At 39.5% G+C, this 15,878-nt stretch overlaps 1 long non-coding RNA gene across 2 annotated transcripts in view; it reads right to left on the bottom strand.

The window, feature by feature from the left end:
- Positions 1–8,994: 8,994 nt before the first annotated feature.
- The window catches only part of LOC138918115 (uncharacterized), an 85,457-nt gene continuing 78,573 nt past the window's right edge, over positions 8,995–15,878 (bottom strand). Inside the window, exons 5-8 of one of the 2 annotated variants that reach the window (XR_011427104.1) lie at positions 10,729–10,874; positions 10,582–10,643; positions 9,653–9,772; positions 8,995–9,188 (exon numbers count right to left, since the gene is read on the bottom strand). This is a non-coding gene — a long non-coding RNA (uncharacterized lncRNA). The remainder of the gene's footprint in view (positions 9,189–9,652; positions 9,773–10,581; positions 10,644–10,728; positions 10,875–15,878) is intronic. The other variant, XR_011427105.1, reaches the window with a different exon arrangement.

Here is a 15,878-nt window from a genome sequence, read left to right as displayed (position 1 = left end):
AAAGAAAAACATTGCATTTTTTATGTGGAGCATAAAGCATAATTTATTCTTACTGAGACTGAAAAAATGAAATCCCTTAAGAAAGCAGTCAACTTTCTGAATTAGTGGGGAAAAGGAAAGTGGCAAGATTAATTGTTCTGTTCATGTTCAATTTGGTCATACCAAACAGAAACTTAAATTGGTTTAGGCCAAAAAGGGGGAAATTATTATAAGGACTGGGGGCTGCTCTACTAAATCAAGGCAAGAAGTACAGTTGGTGCCCTTGAGAGGCAGGAAATGGAACTGGGCACCTCAGAAACAAAGGCCGGCATTCTCTCAGATTTCCTGCACATTATCTCCTTTCCACTCTTCATTCTTCCCTCTCTGGAGAGCTTCTTTGGCTTTCCTAAGCACAAGGCACTTGAGGGCTGCTCCCCAATGCCTGAGTCTGCATTTCTTTAATTCAGGTGACCAAGAAAGACACTTAACTCTCAGCCACAATTAGAAGTTCCCAAAGGAGAGATTTCTATTGGTCCAGTTAAGGTCAGCGTCTATCCTTGATCCAATCAGCTGCAAACATAGGACACTTAGCTACTGTCTATAGATACCTATGTGGCTGGAGTTGGTAAAGCATTCAGAGAAGAGTGTGTTTGTGTCTTAGGCACCCGCCCCAAAAGGCATCTTACAACTAGTCACTGTTTTCCCTAACCTTGACCTCTCTCTCTCCTCTCTCTCAACTGAACTGGGGATACAAGTTTGTTAGTCTTTCAACACCCTTCCAAACCTGTGAAGTCTTGCCAAGATGGGGCCAAGGCTGCAGCAGCAATCTGGATCCTTCCCCCCTGGTTCAGATTTGCTCAAATATCTACAGAAAATATGGCTATCAATTCACCATGATGGTGAGAGAGGAACAGTGACCAGCTAAAAAAAAGCAGAATAATCCAATACCATTTTCTTCTGATTTTGAATGCATTTTATGACTATGATTTTGGCAAAAGTATTGACAGCCTATACCATTCAAATTAGTTTGTATTTTCTAAACTTCAAATGAAGCACATAATACCACAGATATTTGTGATAAAAGAAATAACAGCATTGTGATTTGCGGTAAGGGATATCTCATGGAAAATTGGAAAGAAATCACTGTTAATGTACACTGATTGAAATAAATATATATTTATTGAATGGCTAATATATATCAGGCATGTTGGTAAATGACTTGCATGTGTTTTCACATTAAGTCTTCACAATACTCTTATGAGGAAAGTGTCATTTTTATTCCCATTTTATAGATGATGAAACTGAGGCTAAGATGTTTAATAACTTAGGCAAGAGCACACATCTAATTCTTAGGGCACTGGAATCCAGGTTGGTTTGGATCTGAGCCCTTACCTGGGTGCTATACTGCCTTCCCATCAGAAAGTTCACTTTCAGATAATTGAGAGACAATTGGGAGCTGACTGTTATGAAGGATAGTTACCCAAGACTCTGCAAAATGAGAGAATGTATTGGAACTCATGTGAGGCCATGCAGAGTATTTGTCACAAATTCATATAGTGTCCCTGGCCACTCTCTTGCTGACGCAGCTTTTGCAGAGGCTGAGCTTTAGCAGCCACACACTTATAGGCTAAGCTCTGCTATTCAGAAAGTTGACAATTTATTTCCTTCATTGCTACCAACTGGGCTGGAAAACAAAAGAACACTGCAATTTGTACAAAGAAGCTTCAGTCCAACATGATCCTAATTCAGAATCAAGTAAGAGTATGAAATAAAAACAGAGGAAGGAACAATTCTATGCCACACAGGAAAGATGAGTTGGAAATAAAACCAGATTCATTGCATGATGTTAAAGTCTAATGAGGCGAAGCTCTGAGATGTTACAGGCAACATTCCTAAAGAAGTATGATCATCGGAGCATTAGAATGCTGTGTTTTTTTAGTGCGTCTTAAAGCAGTCACTCCGAACATGAATCACTTTAAGGGCTTTGTTCCATATAAATAATTGGTCTGTTACGTTAGTTCCTGGTGAATAACATAAAATGTTAATAAATGCTTTAAAACTTCAGAACTAGTAGTATACTCAAATAATACATTTCATAGCCGGTGGTATTTAGGAGACTGAATCCTACAGATCATTATTTGTATTTAACTCTCTAATTGACCTCTAACTTCCAGCACAAGTGCGGAAATCCAAATTTTATTTAGATAGATGTTCAATTACATATTTAAATAACTTTCACTGCTCACTTTTTGCTTTTTTTCTTTGATGAAATCATCAGTGTTTCAAATTAAAGGGACTTTAAAATATCTTACAGTCATGAAGAAAATTAACGGCATGCTTCTATTTTTCCCCTAAAAATTATACTAATTTAGGCCCAACGTGGTTTAAGCTTTGCCTGTTAAATGGACACATATTGGATTTTTTTAAGAGCCTATATCAAATCTCCTGATGTGCTAAATAATGTATAAAATTGCCTCCTGATTATCTATGAGTAGATTATTTGTCAAGTAGAAACTCCACTGCTAATTTCATATAGCAGATAGAAATTTTTCTTGCTTCTTCAGTTTTTTGAGTTCAAGAAGGCAAAGAATTGCAAAGTAATTAAGTACTTTATTTACATTAAGTAAATGCCAATCCAAATATAAATTATCTTTAAATTACCTTCTATTGAAACCACAGTACCTAGATTTATCAATATTTGACAGTATGTTCAAATGGCAGCCAGCATTTTTCTGTTTTTAGAAGCTTCTCCGACACCAGAGACTATTTAGATGCAAGATTTTTACCCAGACATAATTTCTCCAAAATTTACTATATTAACTAACTTGCCTTTTACATTTATTCCTAAAATAAATGACTAGAATGTCATATTGTTTAGACACACACTAAAAAGGTTTTGGTACCAATTCCAACATGTGGGGGGAGATTTCTCCCACACAACTAAAGAAACTCTCAGACACAGACACAAGCAGGGTGTCTGAGAATTTAATTCAGTTATGATGCTACCTACCCAGGGATAGCATCAGATTCCCCACATAAAGGGTTCAGTCCCACAAGACTTCCCTCACCCTGCCACGATACCCTACTTCGGAGGCCAGTTGCAAGTCCAGGCTCTCACCTATACTTCTGACTAACTTCCTATAGATGGGAGGTTCTCATGACCTTCTTCTCAGGTTCGATTAATTTGCTAGAGTGGCTCACAGAACTCAGAGAAAAATTTTACTTACTGCATCACCAGTTTATTATAAAAAGATGTAACTCAGGAATAAGCAGATGGAAGAGATGCATACGGCAATGTATGGAGAAAGGGCGCGGAGCTTCCATGACTTCTCCAGGGGCGTCACTCTCCCAGAACCTCCACGTGTTCATCAACCCGGAAGGGAGCTCTCTGAATCTTGTCCTTTTTGGGTTTTTGTGGAGGCTTAATTACATAGGTATGATTGATTAAATCACTGGCCATTGGTAATAAGAATTCAACCTCTGGCTCCTCCCCCCTCAGTCAGTGGTTGGAGGGTGGGACTGAAAATTCCAGCCCTCTAATCACATCATTGGCTCCAACAGGCAACCAGCCAACATCTTTAGGTGAGTTCCAAAAATCACCTCATTAACATAACAAAAGATCTTTGTTGCTTTCAATACTTAGGAAATTCCAAGTGTTTTAGAAGATCTATGCCGGAAATGAGGATGAAGACCAAATATATACTTCTTACCATAAATTAAATCACAATATCACAGACACACATGCACAGACTAAGTCCCTAGAAAAAGAGGTGTTAACTTTTAAAACCCAGAATTCATTGAATAATTCAAAGCTGTGATCTGAGGCTCAAGATTTATGGACTTCCTAGGAAATGTCATCCTACCCTTTCATAATGTGCTTTTGACTTAGCCATTTTTAAATGAGCAATTCCAAGTTAATTAGAAACTAGGCTCTTCTAGAAACCTGTGGATAGTACTGAAGGGAGTAGCTGAGGACTCTGTTCCATGACTGAGAGCAAAATACACATCCCTGTGAAAGATGGCTTTATTTTGACAATGCATCCCGCGCAGAGTCCAGAATCATTCCTCAGCTGTAAATTCAGGATTCTATCATTGAAGCCATGGTGGCTGGTGGAGCATTGCTATCTCTTTTCACAGATGGTACTCCCCTGAGAGCTGAGTGAAATACAGGATGACTTCCCATCTTCTTTCAGGAAAGGCAAAGAATATCACTTGCTGCCTTTCTTGTGTATTGCGGTCTCCTCAGCCACGTCTGAACTCGCGAATTGCTAGTTTATATTTCACTGTAAATGGACCCTTCTAAGACACAGGTTACTTATGGTCTGTGGTGAAAAGTGTTACCTAAGAGACCTATCTTTCTAATAGGAAGAGTGAGACACAGCCTGTATTCAATATCTGGAAAGCTTCTGAGGGCCTCGCATTATTACATTAACACATTAGTTGGTAAGTGAACAATGAGTAACTCAATTTCTTAGTGAAGTAGTTTAACAAATGCCTTCAGCTCAATCTTTTCCCAATACTTGTCCCCCACCCAGACTTACACACTTACTTTTCTGGAAAGTCTTTAGCATCTATGATTCTTACTAAAAAACTACTGCTGAATGGCAATTAGAACCTTGGTGAGAGAATCAGGAAAAAGGATGAGCTGGAGAATTAGCAAATGATCTACTGGCAAAGTGAAACTTGTCCTCACGTTTCCTTTTGAATGCTGAGAGTTTCCAATAAGGAATTCGACATCAAGGAGATCGGTTCATTTATTCACTGGGAAGCTTACTGTGCTTGGTTCTCTTACTTCTATGAGAAGACTCAGAAACTGAAGAGGCCCAAATTAATAACAATTAATAAGCACTCCTTTCATTTAAGAGATTGCAAAGGATGAGTCTTACACTTTTGACATTTCCAGAAAGTAGAGTCATCTGATTAAATCTTTGGTAACATTGCATCCGACAAGAAGACAAATTTTCCTTCCAAAATATGTTTTAGTAGAGAAAGAATAAGCAGTTTTTACTTCCTTTCTTCTCTTTTCCCAAGCCAAGGTGTCTGTCTGTAGCTAAGAAACCATCAATGACATAAACTTTTCCTACTGTGAGCCACAAGAATAATATATTTTCTTCTGGATATTTGAATAGAAGTTGTTCCAACTTTAGGTGAAGGCCCTGAGACACACAAAGGAATCCTATAGATAATAATAGTAAACATATTTATGAAATACTATTTGCCAGGCACTTGTGTAAGCTATGATTCTGGCAGCTGCAAGTAAGAGGAATGACACAAGAAATTTGCTGGCTCATATAACTCAAAGTCCATGGTCAGAATTGGCATCAGAGACCACTGGGCCAAGGGCTCAAGTGATATAACAAGGGCTGTGGTCCATCTCAGGCTCTACTGTGGACAGGAAGGTGGAAGGCTGAGATGGTGGTTGTGGCTCGAGCTTGACTTCTTTGGTTTGGGTCTAGTGACAAATGCCATTTTCCAACAATTAAAGAAAAAGCTAAGGGTTGACTCTGATGGACTCTTTGACCTAGTTTTGATCCTTGTGTTGGACCCTGAAGCATGTAGGGGATATGGTAGAACGAGGATTAATTTATACCTACTTGTCATGTTTCAGCCCTGGAGGAAGTGGTTGGGATCTACCTGAAATTTACTGAGTGGGAATGAGGGATGGATGATTCTCCAGAGTAAAATCTGGGGTTTAATTGCAGAAATAGGTCAAACAGATGCTGGATTACCCCAGATCAACAGATGCCTACCTTATTGCTTCACATATATTTTACAATATTGGTTTATTTAATCCTTGCAAAAACCCTATAGCAGAAGTAAAGTTATGGTATCACATATCAGGGTTGTGGTAGAGCTGGGCTTTAGACTCAGAGCTATCTGTCTGCCAAGCCTGGACCTTAACGTCTTCTCTACATGCCTCTCTAAAGGCATAGGAAACCCCCGAGGAGGGTGGGAGTAGGGTAGCGGTGGCATCTTCAGAATATTTTTGGCAGTGTCTGAATCAGACTGCTCAACGGCAGAGTCTGCAGATCCAGGGACAGTGGAGCTAGATTTGGGACATTGAGTCTAAGAGCAGTTAAAATTAAAATTTTAAAAATTCATTTAATTAAGGAATTAATGACTCCATGCAAAGCCTGCATCCTAATGACAATAAGGCCATGGAGTCCAGAAACATGGTTAACTCATAGATTTACCTTACACCTGCCAGACTAGAAATGGGCAAGCATGAAACTAGGCCTGTTTGCACACTCTCCTCCGATGTTTAAGACCTCAATAATAACATGGCGTCTAATGCACGTGTGAAGAATGTGTGCCACACAGGCTCAGAAAGACATTTCATAATTTTTAGGACCAATTAAAATTTTATTAAAAAATCTGAATAAGGAGCAGGGCAGAGAACTCAATCAGAAACTTTTTAAAGGGTGGCAGTTGAGAACCTAACCACCCACACACTCAGCCTGGACACGGGGAAACAAAACCACACCCTAATATCTACATGGACATCACTCTGCTATTCCTCCTTTCGTTACTGAGATTTCTTTTCCCACAACCCTCCCTTCCTTGCAAATGGTCCATTACGGGAGCTTCCCAAAAGGCCTATCAACCCTTCAACGGGTTGTACCCTAAGATTCTTTGAATCCTTCACCTCAAAATGCTCATAAGACTCAAATTACTTGCTTTTTTCACTATTCTTACACTGTTCTATCATGATTCCCTTACCTAATCCCAATCAAGTCTCTGCATTGAAAGCCCTACCATAAACCAAACTTCCAATTTCCAGTAAATTCTGGCATTACTATCCCCCTTCTGAGAGACAGTCAAGCATTTTCAAGGTGAGTTTCTCTCTTGCTGCGGTAAGCAATAAATTCAGCTTTACCTTATCAACTTTACCTTATCAAACCAATCAAGGTTGTATTGGTGATATCTGGGGAGACATATTTTTTTTTCCGAGGAAGATTAGCCCTGAGCTAACATCTGTGCCAATCTTCCTCCACTTTATATGTGGGTCACTGCCACAGTATGGCTGATGAGTGGTGCAGGTCCATACCCAGGATCTGAACTAGTGAACTCAGGCTGCTGAAGAAGAGCACGCTGAACTGAACCACTATGCCACAGGGCCAGCCCCTGGGGGGACATCTTTTGATGAAGTCTATAACAACAATTCTCACTCTTGGGAGACAATTTTGTCTCCCAGAATACATTTGGTAATATCTGGAGATTGGCAGGAGGGTAGGAGGGTGGTTGCTGCTGGCATCTAGTGGGTAGAGACCAGGAATGATGCTGAACATCCTACGCTGCACAGGAAAGGCCTCCACAACAAAGAATTATCCTGCCCAAAATGTCAATAGTGCTGAGGATGAGAAATCCTGTTCTATAATAATTCATGGCACCTCTGCCCAGTCTAGATGAGTCAGTTGTATTTTAGGCTACCTCTTTCAACACATATGCTATCCCAAGTGCTAATGAGATGGTAAGCTGTAGGTGCCTCATTCCAAGTATCTAGCACACCTCAATTCTGTCCTCAGGGCGACTTGGTTGATTCATCAGAAATCTTGAAGTTGAAGAGACCTCCAGGATAACCCTTCAAGGCCAATAATACTAGAAATGCCAAGTAGTGGGAAGAACACAGATGTTAGCAGAACACCTGGATTCTAGCCTCTGATCTGTTACAAATCAGGGGAAAGTCACTTTGGTGCCATAGTCTATATCTGTAAAAATAAGAGTTTTGCTATCAGTGGTATTCAGAATCCCTAACGGCACCAGTACCCTAAGACACTGTGAGTCCAGGGTCTGACAACAGGCTCATGAAGAAGGACTTGTGGTCTTTCCCGTGCAGACTGAAGTACACTAGAGGACCCTCCTGAGATTCAGTATGACTGATGAAAGAGAAGATGATCCAGAAGGCCTGCACGTTTCTGGTGTGCAGCCCTGGTTTTGTAAGTGTCCCTGAGGTTTCATAGCCTGGGTATATATTCCAGATAAAGCTTCTAGCCCTGAAACGATGAAGGTCCCTTTTCACATAAGCAATCATTCAAAAAAATAGCTCAGTTCCAAAACCCTAAACCCAATCCCACCCCAACACACATGTCAAGGAACCTACCTCCTTCTTGACTGAGACCAACCTAGGACGGCAAATACAAGAATGCATATTTTGATATTTCTTCTTCACTCAGTTTCTTATTCTTCTCCCTCAGGTAAAACCAGTCCTTCCCTATGCTCTCAGTATTTTCTGAACACGTATTTGTTACAGTCCCAGTTAAGTTTCCTCTTTGATTGTGTGGTAGGTACCAAAAACAACAAAAACAAAATAGATAAAATCACTCTTGCAAGTTGCCTGAAGCTGTTCACTTCTCCAGGAAGTGATGAAGATTTTGTACGTGGAGAAAGAAAGCTGTTTTTGGGAGGAGGGGGCAGTTTAATGGGCATTTAATTATGCCAAGACTAAACCCACAAGCTGTTCTGAAAGCAAAGTGGAAACAATGAGAAGCAAAACTGTTCCACAGTGTTGAATCAAGACTTGTCCTTCCTGGATAAGGAAATTGTCATATTAATTGATTTTGGGTTTCTACTGAAAAGAGTGAAAATAAGGAGACTTTGAGAAGATGGGAGAGAAAATTAATTGATTTCCATGGAGGTAAGCTACAGAAAAATATGTGCCACTTGGTCTAGTGAGAACAGAGGTGTGTCTCAAGAGATGTGGCGAGAGAGAGAACAGATGAAGGACTTCTGAAAAAAGTTATGACTGGTGGGCTAAACATGGGAAGGAACGCTTCTATCTGATAAGAGGTGTTCATTCTTCCTTTCTTGCATTGTAATTTTGCCCTTCAGTAAATTTTGGCCTCCTCTAAGACCTAGTGGCAATCAAGTGTTAGTGATGCTTGAAGAATTAAAAGCTTTGTGGAAAATGAGTTAGGTGAAAAATAGAATTTTGTTGTGGCAATTATGAGATGGCCAAGAATGATGAAAGAAAAAGTTGGAAGTAGAAGTTTGTCACAAGAGGCAAAAAACAACTAGGGCAATGCAAATTGTTTTATAGAGATAGTCCAAAGCACTTGAGGAGGGTACTGGACTCGAATCAGTTACTGGGCAGGTGGAAGTAAATTGTGGTTATTTGGAAATTAAAGAGAAAGTAGAATCCCAAATCCTGGGACATTTTGTGTGGCGGATTTTATCTCCTTTCTTCTTTGCTGTATATGCTTAATAACTATCTGTTAAATTAAAAGAGAAAGAGAGAAACATATGAGTGCAAAAAATATCAATACTGAATTTCCAGGACCATCTTCCAGTGATTAAAACGTTGTCTGTAGGGAGCAGTTATTTCTCCTGATTAATTGGCTATCTACATAATTGATTGTTCTCAGGAAATCAATCATAATTAAGGACATAGGGATGTATGATTAGATATTGACATTTACTTACCAGGTTTTCAGAACTAAGAAGGAAAGGAGAAAGAACAAACTGGAAATAATGCAAAAGATAAGGCACAGAATAAAGAAAAACAAGGCAATTACATTCTGGGCTAATTTCTTGGTCAAATAGAAAAGGCAAAATCTCCTCAACTATGGGAAAGTGCTTCCCAGGGATGGGTGAGTCAAGTGAATGTCACCTTTAAAAACAAAAAGATAAAATAAAGAAAAAACAACCACCACCAAGAAAAAGTACGTATGCTTACCTGAAATTGACTGATTAGCTGCATCATGAATTAGATGCACTAGAAGATCATCAATTTTCCATTTTGCTAGTCCAGCAGAACCTAAGAGAGACCAAGCTAAGCCAATTTACATCAGATGACCTGTTAACCAGCAGAAAACAACTAATTACCTGACAAAATTAAGATGCCTGCCACCTAGAAAAGCTGTAGCTCATTTTACTAAAACTTTAGAATTTATATGCCTATAGATATTCCCTACTTGAACTTCGTAAGGGAAGGGTCCATGTCTGATGTGCCCTCTTTGTCTAGACCAGGAGTAGGCAAACTACAGCCTACCGTCTGGCTGGACGCCTATTTTTGTAAATAAATTTTTATTGGAACACAGCTATGCCCATTCATTTACGTATTGTCTTTGGTTGCTTTTGCACTACAAAGACAGAATTGACTAGTTGTGACAGAGGCCATATGGCCCAACAAACCTAGAATATTTACAATCGGTCCCTTTATAGGACATGTTTCCCAACTCCTGGTCTAAGTTCTTGCTATTCAAAGCGTGGTTCCTTGACAAGCAGCATCAGCATCAGCATCAGCATCATCTCAGATCTTGTTGGAAGTGTAGCATCTCATGCTCTAACCCAGACCTATCATAACAATAATTTTATTTTTTAAAAATCCCCAAGTGATTGATGTGAAGTTTGAGAAACTGTGATCTGGAATAAAGTCTGAGTCTTAGGAGGTTCCAATAAATAATTGTTCAGTGAGTGAATAACTAGACCAATATGCAACCAAACTCAATCAATAGATGCTCATTTACTATGTATGATGTAACTGACCTTTGGCTAAGTCTGGAAAAAGAGTTAGAGAAATGATTCTTGCCCTTTAAGTGTTTAAAATTATTTAGGGCATAAAAGTAGCAGATGTGAAACAGAGAATATTAGAACAGAGCACACCTGATAATAAGCTGATTGTATGTTGCAAATGGTAAGTGATGAAGCAGAAATCATACTGGAACCTGAAAGGAATAGAAAAATGCATCAGATATGAGTGGCTTTGGACTGATTAGGGTGGTGTCTTAGATATGGTTCATAAATACAAACCTGAGGAGTGAAGTGTCCCTTAGTTTATCCAAGGGCTTTTTGAATTACAAAGAAGAAACGGAATATGCTCAGACAAATGGCTCCAAGGCTCTTGGCGAAGTGGATAAATGCATGAGCACATGCGTTTTTATGGCAAGTAAATTAGGCTGTAAATCAAGGAACAAAAGATACAACTGAACATTCCAGCAGTTAAAATGTGACAAGAAACACCTGAACAGACTCTGATAAGATAATTGACAATGGCATAGTGAATTAAATATCTGCAGTAGAATTAGCTGGAGTAAACCTCATCTTTTTTCCATGTTAAATGCTAATTTCATAAGAATAAGGTAATCACAAAGTCGCAATCCTGCCACCTTTTGTTTTTGCTATTGAGCTGTTTATAAGCACTTAATTTAGCGATTTGATGTCAGCTTCTGTCCTCTCAGAATAAATAATATTTCTCAGAAAATTCGGGTGCTTTTTAGCTCTCTGAAGACTATCCCCTACTTGACATAATTGATAATATTCAAGGAAAACAGAACACCGTCTTTGGAGAAAGAGGCCCCCACCAATCTATTTGTTGTACATTTGTTTAAGTGAGGTACTGAGACTACAGTTTTCCATTTAGAATCTCAAAACAAAAGGCCACTGATCAGTATGGTCTCTAACTGACTTTCTGAATTGAGAAAAAACAAATTTTTTTTGTTGTTTTTATAATCTTGGAGGCAGAAACGAGTCATGGGGGCACAGGCGGTAAGACGAAGTGGATTCTTAACTACTCCTGTGGATTTGATGGGTCCAGAGGGTTTGACTCACAGACTTCTATGTCCTGAAATTTAACATTTCAAGATGCTTAGGGCACTTCCTGTGCCTACATTCTAGGTTTATCTGCTGTGAAAACACTAGGGCTGAGGCAACAAGGAAAGAGAGTGAGGACATCAGTTTGTAAAGGAGCAGTGAGTTTTTAGAACAGGGATCTCATGATGTCATCGTGTTTCAGCTTCCTACATCCTATAACCCTCTGTCCCCAAGCCATATCCCTATGTCCCTAAGCCTTGCTCACAATGTGTGTGTGTATGTCTCTGGGGGTTGAATATGGTGGCCTGAGACTCCTCCTTCATTCTCATGGCCCCAGCTTTCCACTCAGACGGTATGGCCCCAGTTTGAATACTAATATGTATTAGAAACTTAGAAGCTTGAATTCAGGAGAGGATCAGAGAGATCTTCCTGTGCTACTCACATGTGTATTTCTTGCCTTCTGTTTGAACTCTGGAGAATGAATGGGTTGAGCGAACTGGAGGAATCACATCTTACAACTCCTAGTGAGTTTCCTATTCCACAAAAAGTAGGTTCTAAGTGTTTTGGGTACTGACTCAGAGTTTGATAGCGTAGTATCCTGAGGAGAAGGCGAGATGGATCTGAACTCTTACATTCTCATCATGGTAACAATAAAATGCAATCCTTTCTTATACAAACTGGCTTTGCCATTGGGTGTTGGTTTACTTATCTGTGAAATTAAGAGAGTAGCTAAAATGCTGAGGTCCCAAAGCTGGTTCATCAATGGAATCAACTGCGGGAGTCAAAGAACAGATCACTTGGCCTCATACCTCTCATACTCCTACACCCTCACCCCCAGATACTGATTTGCTAGTTCTAGGTAGGGCCCAGAAATCTATATTTTTAAATGTTCCCAGAGTGTTCTGATTTTCAAAAAGGTTTGGGAATCCCTGGATTAGATGATTTCAATGTTTTCCTTTATTGATAAAAAAATTGTCATGATTTGATTTCAATGAGCTAAACAGGTTTAATGAGTGTGGTTTGTTTATTTCTATTTCCATATTATGTTGAGTTCTGTTCCTTATCTTTTTGTTTTTTTGCTGCATAAATACCATTTCCTAGATAACTTAGTCTCTTAATATTCAATATCACTTCTGTAGTTTAAACATAGTCTTTTTTATTTATCACTGAAGAAATTAAAGAATGCATGCAGTATGCCAGCTATAATTTCCTGATTTCAAAGTAGCTAGTGACATGTTTTTTATCAAATTCTGCATCCTGTCATTCATTTAAAAATGTTTATTGGGTGCTTCCTATGTGCCAGCCACCATCTTAGGCACTTGGGCTGTTAATAAAATAGAAATTCCTGCTTTTGTTGAGCTTATATTCTATATTTCACTGCATTCTATTCTATATTCTATTCTATTGAATTTAGCCTCTGTATTAGAGGCTCGGCACAAATTACAAATAATTACAAATTATCCTGCCACCAAATACCCTTGGACCATATCCTGCTTACTTGTGTTTACCATGATTTGATTTTGGATTGTCTTAATTTTTATTCTTCCTATTTTCCAATGACTTCCTTTTTACATGAGTGCTATTGACCCTCTCTTCATCTTCCCAGGCTGAATTTGCTTTCTGAGGCTTTTCCTAGGCTTCTGCTCCAGGGAGCTCTAGTTTCTTGAAGTTTGTATCTCCCGAATAAAGAAACTAATCATATTTTCAAATGTTAAGAGACATATTAGATAATAAGCTATATAAGTCAATCCTGTTTGTGGTTACAGGTGAAAGAAAATCCAATCCAAACTGACTTAAGCACAAAAGAGAATTTATTGGTTCAGATAACCAAGAACTTCAGAGATTAGGTTTGGCTTCAATTACAGCTTGGTCTGGGTGACCAAAGAATGCAATCAGGAATCTGCCTCTCTGAATCTCTTAAATGTTTTCCTCTGCTTAGCTTTGATCTCAGAAAGACTCTCCTCATGTGGTGGTGTCTTGAGGGTTCCCCAAGATCACTGCCAGGTTCAGTGATTCACTAGAGGACTCATGGGTCTCAGCACATGGTTGTCCTCATGGCTATGATTTATTACAGTGAAAAGCTGCAAAGCAAAATCAGCAAAGGGAAAAGCTGCAGGAGGCAAAGTCCTGAGGAACCTAGACCCAATGTTTCCAAGAGTCCTCCCCCACTGGAGTCCCACAGGATGCACTTAATTCCTCAGCAGCAATTTGTGACAGCACACGTGAATGTTGTCTACCAGAGAAGCCCGTTACAGACTCAGTGCCTAAGTTCTAGTAGGAGCTGGTCATGTAGGCACCCTCTGCCAAACATCTACCAAAATTCTAGACTCCACAAGGAAGGCAGGTGTTCAGCATAAACCACACTGTTGTTACAAACAGTTGAGGAACCAGGAGCCACTCTTATCCATTAAGGCAGAGGGAACCCTCTGAAATCCGAGCTGCCAAATGCATTCAAAATGCTGAGAGCCAATGTTGCCAGCAGGCCTTTCTAGGGATAAGCACTCTCAAGCCTGCCATGTTAACACTCTTCTGTACAGGTGGCCACAGTGGTCACTAGTAACTCTATACATACAGTCTCCAAGCTTGGCAACTCCTCCAAAGAGATGCATCCTTTTTCCAATAAATCTAGAAAAATGTTTATGTCAGAAACTGGCCAGATGTTCCCCAAATCCAATTCCTCTCCTTCCTGGGCCCATAAGAAGACTATCTTTACCAGTCTCTCCCTCAGTAGGTCATGAAGTAGTATTCTAGTTGATGGAGTGTGAGCAGAGCGATGCGTGTCACTTCCAGGCCAGCCCATAAAATCCCTCCAGATGTGGTTCTCCACGTTCTTTCCCTTCTTAACGCCAACTTGAGGACCACATTATGGTTTTGGAGACCAAGCATTAAAGATGGTGGAGACAGAACATGGACAGAGCCTGAGCCCCTGAATCACTACTTTGGGAAGAACTACCCACCATTAGGAAAACCTATTTTGGACTTTATTTGTACAAGAAATAAACTTCAGTTTATTGGAAGCATTCTACGTTTTGGGGTTAGTTTGTAATAGCAGTTAGCATTAACTCACCTAATCCATTTTGGAATCACCCTTAAAGGACTAGTTAGGTCACACGCCTCTCCCAAAACAATGATCATTTCTGGTATGTATGTGTATGTTGTTGGTGTTTGTCTCATCAGCCAAGCTTAGGTGATGTGCTCACCCCTGAAAAAGGCTCAGTCCTTCTCCCAGCATCTGGAATGATTTGGAGGAGGGGGGTAGTTTTCCAGAAGACTAGTGGATTGTATTAGGAAAAAACCAATTCAGGGTAGCTGAACAGCAAGTGTCTAACTCACAGATTATCCACTCTCTGAGTCCACTGAAGCCTCAGCTCTGTTCTGCCCGGTAGCCCTTAGCGATGCCAGCACTCATTAAATTTGTGGAATGCATGAGTGCACGTATAGAAGGAAACCAGAAAATCAGCTCACAAACCTTTTTTTCACCTCTTTTCCTCAAGTGCAGCATTATTTAAATGAATTTGAACTTTCTCAACTCTCTCTCTCCCTTTGCCCCTGTTCAAGCATAACCTAAACTGCACTTTAAACCGAGCATGGATTTAATGAGTCAACACAAGTCTCTCTGCAGTCTACTTATGTTAGGGCTATGTCTATAGAATATTCAGATCCTCAGGTGTCCTTGAAACTAGGGAATGGATACACAAACGTGGCAAATGACTACAGCAGAAAATAATTTATATTGGCAAACCCAATCGTGGTATATAGAACAATTGACCAATATATATGTTCTAGCAATTTTTTATTTAATTTATAAAAATTGTTATCACTAATAATAATACAAAGAGGAAAATAACAGTCATTCATAAACTCACTACCAGAGGTAAGAAATATGAATTTCTTTGTGGTCCTCAATCATCTGTGTGTGTATATCTACTTGTTATTAAGTTCCACCACACCTGGGAGTTGATGCTGGCACAATTTATTATCACAATGATCCTGATCTCTCTAGGAGCTGACAACTAACTGTCTTAGAGATCAAAGTATGATACAAAAATATTTCTTTCCTCTTCCTTTCTGGAAGTTTTTCAATTGATATTCAATCCCTTTTATTAGGTACTCAGGAGTCCGTTCCCAATCGGTCTTCCTTTTCTACCTCTCCATCTTTCTCCTCTCAATCCAAAGAATGCTCAGGGTTCCAGATCCTTCTGATCCTTTCTACATCTCTTGTGTCCATGTAACCTCTTCCTGAAATGTTCCCTCTAACCTAGGAGGGTGACAGTAGATACCCACAGTTGTCAGAGTAAAGCATGGATAAGTTAAACAAACCAGATAAAAATAGGACTTATAAGTTTATTTTGAGTAATTACATGTAAGGC

Source organism: Equus caballus, chromosome 16 (genome assembly GCF_041296265.1).
Source record: "Equus caballus isolate H_3958 breed thoroughbred chromosome 16, TB-T2T, whole genome shotgun sequence".
Taxonomy (NCBI): Eukaryota; Metazoa; Chordata; class Mammalia; order Perissodactyla; family Equidae; genus Equus; species Equus caballus.
The sequence above is the reverse complement of the archived record's forward strand: the minus strand, read 5'-3'. Positions and strand labels throughout refer to the sequence as shown.